The sequence below is a fragment of the Montipora capricornis genome, chromosome 6, assembly GCF_036669925.1.
Source record: "Montipora capricornis isolate CH-2021 chromosome 6, ASM3666992v2, whole genome shotgun sequence".
Lineage (NCBI taxonomy): Eukaryota > Metazoa > Cnidaria > Anthozoa > Scleractinia > Acroporidae > Montipora > Montipora capricornis.
Genome location: NC_090888.1, coordinates 8,613,634 through 8,624,436, shown reverse-complemented (window position 1 = coordinate 8,624,436; position 10,803 = coordinate 8,613,634). Strand labels below are relative to the sequence as shown.

The following is a 10,803-nucleotide window of genomic DNA, read 5'->3' as shown; positions in this document are numbered from 1 at the left end:
CTTTTGCCAATGGTGGCTAATGATAATACATGTACAAACAATAATATTATAATAACCAAAAAAGACCAGTAAGTATTTTCCATGAAACTGATGGTTAGTGATGATTCAATTTTATTTGACTACCATTGTGTAGGTTTTCCTGCAAACAGAGGCCTCTTTTTCTTTGCATTTGCTGGGCTGACAAGTGCGGATGGGCCGAAACTCACTGTGTTAAGATAAGATAAGACTTTATTGAACACTCCCCTGAGGGGCTTTTCGGTGATCAATGTGTTGTGTGTTGAGCAGGAGCGGTGGTTACTTAGCGACCAAATCCTCACGTGATCCTTCACAGGTTGTGCAGGCTCACTCAACAACAGTGGAATCACTATTATAAGGGATGCCTGAGGTCTACACACTGGGCTCAAGTCACTGTCAGCAAACATATCATGGGTTGTGCAGTTTGAAGAGTGCCCTCCAAGGCTGTGAATGGAAGTTGGATCAAAGTGAGTTTCAACTCTTAGCAGAGGTCTCTTTTCCTGCACTCATCAGCCCAGCCAACTAAAAAATAACAGACCTCTGCTAGCAGTGAATATGTGACTGGTTTACATATTTCAGAGCAAACAAAGAGTTTACCTTGACTTATCTCATCACTTTCTCTCATCTCTTCATTAAGTCGGGCGAGTCGTAACCTAGAATAAGAGAGTGAGGTCAGAAAGGACCAACACATCATCTACATGTATCAGGTCGTTTTGCCCATTTATCGCAATTATGGAGCGTAAATGTGAACTGCAAAAAGTTGAAATGATGGTCCAGTACTTACAGTGTTACTATATCTGCATGCATCTGTTTAACAGCAATGGTTAGAGGATCCTGTCATTAAAAAAAATGATAATGATAATGATAATAATTGCTCAAGCGAGCGCAGCGAGTGAAGCAACACTAATCTTGCAATGCATCTTGGTGCTATCGTGCAATGAATATCGAGATTGCATGCCTGAGTTCGCCCAATTATAAATGCTATGCCTTGCGGATTGGGTTCTAAGGTACACTCGGCATTTCTTCGGTCCGTCGAGTTACAGTTACAGTCTTCAACTACTACAAGGCGTTTGGTCTTACAAAATTTCCCTCTTTGGGGCTGCCTGCATCGATCAGGTCTCCTCCTACTCGAGCATTTCCCTTCTCGTTGAGAACAACTAGTAATAATAATAATAATAATAATAATAATAATAGTAATATTAGAGGAGACTTTTGATACCAAAAACTTGAGAATTATTCAGGCACTAAGTAACAACATTATTTTTGTGGCTTGGTGTAAGAGAGAGAGGTTTTAAACAATAAAAGATTATTATGATGTCAAAAATTTCATAACTTTATCACTGAATCGCAATTTCTTCCTTCATAACATTAAACCCTTTAAGGCCCAAGGGATCCCGCAATTGATAAGTAGAACTGTCTGGCATTAAACAGAGTAAAATTGTCTGGCATTAGAGTAAAATCTATAGCTACATGTAAGAGTGTTTTTATTTGACGTCACGGCAGCCATGGTGGTGTTAACCCAACTAATCCTCTGGGAATTTAGCTCTATTAGAGCGGTTTCAATTGAGTGTCGAAAGTAATTAGTGAATTGCTTTGGTCTTGCATTACTTCTCTCAGTGATTGGTTCAAAGTTCTCGCGCCACTTTTTCAACCAATCAGAAGTGAAACCAAAACCAATCGTGGCTGGGGCGTGCACATTTTCCCGCACTTTGTGTTGGCTACTTGTAATTACTTCCAGTTTTGATTGGTTTACTGAATTGTCTCCATCCCTTTTGATTGGCCAAAGTAATTACTTTGGTTTTGGTTTTACGACACATGACTGAAACTCGTTCTATCATGCAAATGTTTTCTTTTGTTTTTGTGGAAAAACAAGGTTACCAATCACATGAGCGAAAACACTCTTAGACTCAAAGTGGCCACTGGGAGTTTAACAATCAGTTTTGAAATCTTGCACCAATTTTCAGGATTTGCACGTGCACATTCTCCCACGCTCAAGCAATTCCAAGTTGCTGATCAAGCCTTGGTGTTTCTTTTAACCCTTAAGAGAGAACAAAGCTGCTGTGTCCAGGCTTGGACAATGTCTCACGTACCTCTCCATTCTCATCAGCGTCATGTTGATTGCCACCTCGTTTCAAAAACAACAGCGTTGGACTGAAAATTAATAATAAAGAAGCAACTCCAAAGTCTCTTTGTCATACAAAATTAAAAGAAAAAATCTGAAAGATATCCCAAGTTTGATGAAAACAGTGAGATATATGACTGCAAATTCAAAATTCCTCACCAAAAAAAGTGTACAAAATCACCCTAAACAAACCAACCCAAAGATTCTGTAAGTACCAACACCTGAAATGTGTCGGCAAGTATGAAGACTGGCAAATTCAGCACAGCAAAAGAAGATTTACTTTATTTATGAAAGAAGAAAGAACACCAGGGATCTGTGGATTCAGCATGAGGAAGTCACAGGAATGGAAAAAAAAAACAGCTACATGACTGTACGGAAGCTCATGTCTGAAAAAAATGGCTCAAAGAAATTTTTGACCGAGTCAAGACGCACTGGGACAGCAAAAGGAAGCCGCCAAGTGGGAAACCACAATGGTTTTTAAAAAAGGCATTACTTTCAATTGACAAAAGGCTGATTTTCACAGTGCTGGAGTATAGTTTTTAACAAATATTTATTGAGCATAACTTAGCCAAAATCTGGCAAAATGAAAGCAGAGGTACTGTACACGTATTCAGTCACAAGATTTTACATCTCTCAGCGCAAGGCATGATTGCCTTTAGAATTCAGGGGGTTGTACTTTGCAAATTACGACCAATAAACAAGCAGGTGTGTTCCTGTTTCTTAATAATTAATCCAGACATCTAAAATCTACAGTTGTTTGTTTGTTTGGGGTTTTCTTTTTCAGTTGAATTTATGGCCCTGTGGTGTCCTCTTAAGCCAACAAGGCTGCTACAGTTATAAATACCCAACTCTACTTCCAATAAGCTGTAATCAATTTAATTATTCTCCTCCCTCAGTCCAAAGCCGCAGCAATCAACTTCTCGTGTTGGGAAAGCCAAGGTTGTACACACACACGTGGCTCAAATGCAACCTTAGTTGGACCGGGAAAAATTCAGCCCATACCTTGCAATACAACAGTCAAACTTACAGCAGTTGATGAAAGTTGTTTATAGTGTTACTTCGACCAAAAAAACAATTTTTTTTCCCTTTGGATTTCAAAACTATGTTAACTAAACAAGTTGTAAGTTCTGATTTTAAAAAACACATGTTTATTTTAACTGGGATTTTCTTATTTATTTGTCCGCCATTACCAACTTTAAAACCTTGAGAGAGCTGGGTCGAGGAGAAAATGACGTCAAAGACTCACTAGTTTAAGAATGCAATGCATGTGTACGCGGCTGAATTAATATGCAGCACGGGAATTTCCGGCTTTCAGACTTTCAATCCCGTGTTCATATATAATAAATTGCATTTACACACTGCAATTTTAAGCTAGTGAGCAAATGACGTCATTTTCTCTAGATCCAACCCTCCGATGTCTAATCGGCCAGTTTTGAACGTGACTAATGGCGAGCCGTGAAATCCAAAACTTACACCCAAAATAAACAGCTAGCCTTTGGATAAAACTCAAAGCTCACAATTTTGCCAGTTAGGTGTTAAGAGAACACACTTTCAAAATCTGAAGAAAAAAAGGAAATGTTTTTTTGGTCATAGTACCACTTTAAAGGGGAAGGAATGACGATCATACCCTGTTTGTCCTAAGAGAGCTGCATGATGTAGAGCTCCTCTTCCGCGCTTGTCTTTTTGGTTTATCTTGGCTCCATTTTGTAAAAGGAACTCACAAGCTGACAATGAGCCCTGCACAACAAAGAAAAATGGTACTTTAGAAACAGCTCCTCCCCCACCCCTATACACCCACATTATCAGTATTTCTGGCTACCATCAAGAAGATTTGTAATATTATCTATAATACATTGTTTGTCTAGACAATCAGCAACATGAACCATGATGTCATTTCAAAAAGTTTTTTCTGCATTCAAGTATAACTCTTTTTGCAATTCTTCCATCATGCATATTATCTTGAATTATAATAATGGGAGAAGTACATCAAACAGTCCTGATGTAAAGATAGAGAAAGAGCAATTCACTGTTGTACACTCAGGTCATTTTAAAAAACATCTTAACAGGTACATTCATTCATTTTCACTTTGTTGTTTTGAAGAGAATATTAAAGAGATGTAATCAAATTTCCAAGAATGTATTATTGTTTTGTGGCAATTGCCACTGTCTTGCTACATGTATCATTCAAGGTCACTCACACTCCATAATGAGAGCCTAAGTTTAATTCCCAGTGTTATCTGTTGATCAATTCTGGAGGCACCTGTAAATCCTACCGGTCATTTCAAACTTGTGAATTACAGTGTGATCCATTAGCAATCTCGTTAAAGAGAACTATACAGTAGAGTGTTGAGAAAGCCTCAAGTGAATCTTTTAGCAATGCCATATTTTTATCATTATCGTTATCACATGAAAAAAAGGTCACATTCTATTAGGATCAACCATTTAAACCGCAACCAGTATAGGTTGAAGCAGTTAGGGTTTCCCAACTGAACACCTTTCCAACCTTTTTTCAGTTGAAATGCGTTAACTCCTGGGAATTTCTCCGTGTTGACAAGTTGAAAACAACATGGCTGGAGCCTGCAACCAACTTTAAAAAGCTCACATAAACAGTGGGCAGTCACTGCCCATGCTATTTCAACTGTTCCAATCCAGTATGATGCTGGTTGAAAAAGTTGATCAACCAAGGTAGATAAAGGTAAAGTCTGCATACGAGTCAAGTGGCCCATCAGGCCGGAGCTTATCCTGGTTTCCATGGCATGAAGCGACTAGGAGTATTTCTACTCCCCCTTGGATGGGATGCCAGTCCATCGCAGGGTTACCCCCAGCATTTTGCTGGTACCCATTTATACACCTGGGTGGAGAGAGGCACCGTGGGAGTAAAGTGTCTTGCCCAAGAACACAACACAATGTTCCCCGCCAGGACCTGAGCTCGGACCATTCGCTCCAGAGTCAAGCACACTAACCATGAGGCAACCGTGCCTCCCACAACCAAACAGAATACGAAATAACCCAACTAACCTAAAACAGCTGATCCTAATAGAACACAAGCCAAGTTTACATACCCCAAGGATGGACTGATGCAGTGCTGTCTTACAATCGTCATCTTCATTCACCCAATTCACTGAAGCACCTGACAATTCAAGGAAATTAATTTAAAATACATCCTAATTTAATTAACTTGAATGTTTGTTGTTTTAACATGCCTGAAAAAGGCATAAAACAGCGCTTAGCCTGCATTTACATACTAGCAATACATATGGGTTATTGACCAAGCTTGTTTGTTCAAGATGGCTGGATATTGGCCAAGTTCTTTTTTTGCGTGTTTATGCGTCAAGGTCCATAAACATGCCAAAAAAGAAAGAGGCCAATATCCAGCCATCTTGCCCGAACAAGCTTGGTCAATAAAGGATTTATTATTTGGGAAAAACACCAACAACAAAAAGCAGGGGGGAAGAAGAGCATGAAGTTTGTTTTTCAGATCGTTAAAAATATCATCAGAGAGGCGTGCAGTTAAGGCCTCACAACGCTCACATAGCCTCACTAAACTCAATTTCTCTAGTGCCTGCGCATAAGATATATCGTTAATTGTGAAGAAGAGCTCCCCAAAAAACCTGTCGGCCAACTGTCGGTCCACCGGTTTTTTAGGGAGCTCTTCTTCACAATTACTGATATATCTGCATAAAAAAATGTAGAGCGTGACGTTGTAATAACTGTTTGAGATCTTCCCTTAGATAATCAGGCAAGGCGTTGTGATAAACTTGGCATGCAAATTCTGTTAGCGGTCTGATACATGTAATATAAATAGCAAAATTCTAAGAGGCCACTTTCCATTCTTGAATGCCTCCTAAGCTAACAGAGCCCCAAGATTCAGCTGTTTATTACCTTCAGCCAGAGATGCTGCCATGAGGGGCAGACTCTTCCATTCTGCAGCCTTAAACAACAACTGTAATAACAACAATAACAACAGGACATTCGGTCAAATTCAATTATGAAAAAGGTCTTATTAAATTAATTTTTCTCATTATTCTGCATGCCATCACTTCACTGAACAAAGTAGGAAATAAAAATAAAACAAAAGATGAACAACAGCCAAAGATCGACTTGAAACTTTCAAATTATGCCTAAGGAGATGTTCCTATGTTTGCCTACCACCACTTCATTTTATATTAGCCTTATACATGTACAAAGCATCCTTGAACACGCTGTACCAGCATGGACAAATATTATCCCATTGTACCTAGAGGACGCGATTGAGTCGGTCCAGAAAAGGGCGCTAGCAGTCATCTTCCGAAGTGTACCCTATGACGAGGCAGTGCAAACCGCAGGAGTTACAACCCTTACTGCACACAAGGACCACATATGCAAGAGGTTTATTCGGAACATTAAAACCTCCTGATTCCTTTCTAATCTACTACCAACTGCAACAGAAGTCTCCCACGAGTACACACTCCATTCAGGACATGCAGTTAAGATATGGCAAGGTTTCAGCTAATACTTCTCGCTTGAATAATTTTGTTACTTATATAAATTCCACTGATTATTGTATTCGCTGACTTCTCATGTAATTCAGTCACCTTGACTGCAATATGAGTTAATAAACGAGATTATTATTATTATTATTATTATTATTACTATTATTATTATTTTAATCTCTGCCTGAGCATTCACATACATCAAATTAAGTCAATTTTCAACTTCAGATAAAAAATTGGAATGTTACATACCCGGCTAGGGTGTATCCTCTTTAGCACACCAATAGCTTTAGCTTTGTCTTCATTTGATCTCTCCTCTTCGTTTTCCCCAACCTCAGGCAAGGGTCTATCATCACTTAACGCAGAGTCAAAAGAATCCCCGGTGTTTCTACCCTCATCAAATGATGATGACCTGATCCCACTGACTGAAGCAGCTCGTGGTCTCCTATTTCCCTCAAAAGATCCTTCTTGGGGTCCTTCATCATGTGAATCACTACTTGTTGCCTTATCGCTGTTGCTCTGGTCAAGATAACTAGCTGCCATTTTTTCCAGACTTTCATAATCTTTACTTGTAAGATCTAATAATGCCATGTTTGGTGGAGCACTCTTCCTATTGTCTACTTTCGATTTATTTCCTTTCAGAGCATGTTTTCGTTTAAATAGTTTACTCTTCTTCGAGTTAGTTCTCTGTGGAGGCTCGACTGTCTTTTCCTCGTGATAAACCTTCATTCTCGCAAGATTTGTTATAATTCCTTTGTCTAGTCTCTGACAATTGGCAAGAAAAATCTCCAAAGACACAAACTTGTGCTGCAAGTATTTGGCTTTGATCCAAGCTTCTCTTTCACTTCTGTGACAAAAACATCAATGCAGATGTCATTACCAAAGAAAGGTTGTAAATTTACAAAGAAACACTGCTGTCTACAAATGCACCAGCCAGCTGGACTAGGCAATTAACAAAGGCAGTGCGCTGGACATGAGATTGTGTACTTCCACAAACCTAGCTTAACTACAGAGCTCCTGCAAGTCTCCAGTAATTCAATGGTGAAAACCCAAAATTATAAACCAAAGATAAGGGTGGCAAATAGTAGTACCTTCAAAATCTTGGCACTCGCAAATTTTTCATCCAATCTCAAAATCTTGACAGCCTTTGCAAAGAGTCTCATTTATACTGCATTTATTTCCGTGTAAAGTCTTGCATGTTTTGGTCTCGGTCTCGGGTTTGCAAACAAGGGTCTCTGAGTCTTGCTGAGTCTCAGATTTTACCATTTTGTCACCCCTAAAGAGAGTGGGTTTTAACCTTGCTTGGAGCACTCACTTGCCTAGCAAGCGTTTCCATGGTGGAACATGCAAGATTTTCGATGTTCTGGCAGTGCAAGAAGTGGCGTGACACGATACCCCAAAAAACTATGTCATTTAAAATTAATTCCTTAACCTGCTTCAAAATTCATGATGTCCTTGACAATAAAGTTGCAGTCATTAATGTTGTGACAATATCATGCTGTTTATAAAGCAGCCAATCAAATTGCACCATTTATATGTGCTCAAAATAGTCTTGTATTTGTCTTTCATGGTGCTTTTCGGTTTGTTTGCTGAACCAGTCATTAAACCAGTTGAGTTCTGCAGTTATTTTCCGATCTGTTTACAAAATTTTAAATTCAAGGCTAAATATCATTTAGGCAAAGTTAAAACCAAGCCAGAGCAGTGGTTTCTCCTGTGATATCTGGGGGGACTCCAGGGAGGTTTGCAGGGGCATTGCCATGTGCTTAATCGCTTGAGTCACCTCGTTGCTTTCTCGCTTGCTCTTCCCTCCCTCCCCCCCTCCCTCCCATGTTTTTAGGGTAAGTATACATTCCACACACTGGTCTCAGTGATGTGTTGACGGGTGCCGTGGGAGGTGGACTGTGGCTCGGGTGCCATGGCAACCTCCTTGCTGCTGAGGAGAGTGTTCCTCCTTTTTTGCTAGTTTTACAGCACCTACCCTGCAGTAAATTGGACTAGTGTTTTTTTAATTAATGTCTCTTGCTAACACTGAGAAATTGCCCAGTAATAGAAGTTCATGATGTATCATTAATTCTTTGAATTTTCCATCATTCTTGGTACTATCCTGGACCAGTATTTTTTGTCACTGTAAAACCTACTGGCATTAGAAAGAGTACCATATTCAGTTGTTGTTGTTTTTTTTGTCAATGAAAATCTCTGCACACACTTGTGAGAATGTGTAGTTCCAGAGGGGCCATGTATAACCCCCCTCACCCCCCAGGAATTTCCTATTTTCTTTTTCATGGCCTTACATTGCCGCATTTACAGATTTTCGACCATGTACCGCTTAAAATTAACTGTTCTCATCATAAGACACAATTTTTATAATCTTTGATATATTTGTAAATGCAAATGACACTAGATTATTATTGATTATTATTTCTTAAATGGTTTGAACCCAGGGGTCACATCATAATTAACTGTTTACATAATGATCTGTATACAGCCAATTAATACATCTAGTTGCTTAACTGACAGCAGACCAACGTCACAAATAAGTTGACCAATGACAGCTACAACCATCTGGAGTTCTCATAGTATCTACCGATGTTAGACAAATCACTTGACTCTGAAGATGACTTCCGCTCAGTTGTCAGTCCTTCTCAGGATTTAACACTCCCCCAGACGATCATACTTTACTTAATTACGATCATTATTATTAAATAATATTAAATCCACAGTTACGATGGGTCATGGATGCCAAACCGTGGAATCACCCTAAATAACATTATCATGACAGCAATAATTATAATTATTCACCATTTTATTAATTACCAGTGTACATGTATTATACCTGCTGCTGTTTGGAGTAAGCTTTTTTATAGGAAAGGAGTCACATTGGCCTCACGAATTCCATTCACCAGCTCATTCCCCAATTCTGTCATTAGCTGAAAACGTAAATTAATGTCATAATTACAGCCAAATATAACACACACAAAAACAGTATGACTTTACCAAATCAAAAAAATAATAATAATTTAATGACACCCTTCTCTTAGAAAAGTATTGCAAACTACCTGGTACTCACCAATAAACTCTAACTGTATCACTCAAAATCTGACCCTCAACAGAAAAACAGTGAACAGTGTTAATGCAAGCACACGGCATGTTAAAATAAAAGTAGTGGGACTCAAAACGTAGCTGCATGATAGTGCTGCCTTCTTCATTAAACTTGAAGCCTTTTTACCACACTAAAGAAGACAAAAGAGATGACGGCTGGATTAAGTTAGAGTGGTATCTTAATGTAAAAAGCTCGGGCCAGGAGAGTCTCCCTGATATTCAGAAAGAAAAGCTGAGATCCTGTAGACTCCCATCATTAAGCACATAGACCATCCAGGGAGTTTGGTAGGGTGGTCCTAATACTCTACAGCTGACATTTTTAGTTACGATTATCTTCGCTGTATGCCGGGAACACAAAAAGGTGACCTTGGGGATCCAAGCAAAATGTTTTGTTATCTTACGCTCGCGATCCTTGATTTTCGGGGAAAAGGGCAGGGATTCCCAACACCCTGATGTTGCAGTGGGAAAAAAAAAGCTACCATCAAAAAATGAGGCTTATAATATGTACAAAAAGTTTAGCTGGAGGCTGTATGCCAATAAAAAGTGTGCAACCATGCATGGATGTACAGAGGAATATTGTATTTTTAAGCACGCTCTTGACTATACTAGGGAAGAAGACCGAGGGACCACATGTTTGGCATCAGATGTTAGCCACCAAAATGGTGTTTTTCTGTCCTGAAATGCGACAGGTCTATTCGTACTGCGAAAATTCCAAGCGCGCCTCACTAGTTCACCGCCATAATCCTCTTGCTAGATATCGCAAACACCAAGCTACAGTAAGTCTTTTCTATTTAGCAAAACTATTTATGACTCCTCTGTTGTCCGTGCATCTCTTTTGTCTTTCTGCCCCACTCTTTCGTACCCTGTTTTGCCTCCTCCCCCTCTGCTCCCCCCCATACGAACGCATGGAAAGCCGCTATTTCCAGCCTCACTCTCATCACAGATAGACCTACGTCAAAATGTGGGTAAGAAGAAGATGCCTACCCCAGTTTCAAGTTAACACTTACCAAAGCAAATTTCAACTATTCTACTAAAATTCCTCACTTGAACAAGTTTTACATATACCTTAGTCTGCTCTGGTTCCCCCTTCCTCAT

The 10,803-nt window shown here is 39.4% G+C and overlaps 1 pseudogene; it reads right to left on the bottom strand.

Annotated features, from left to right (window-relative positions):
- LOC138053174 (arf-GAP with coiled-coil, ANK repeat and PH domain-containing protein 2-like) overlaps positions 1–10,803 on the bottom strand; it is a 13,864-nt pseudogene extending 3,061 nt beyond the window's left edge.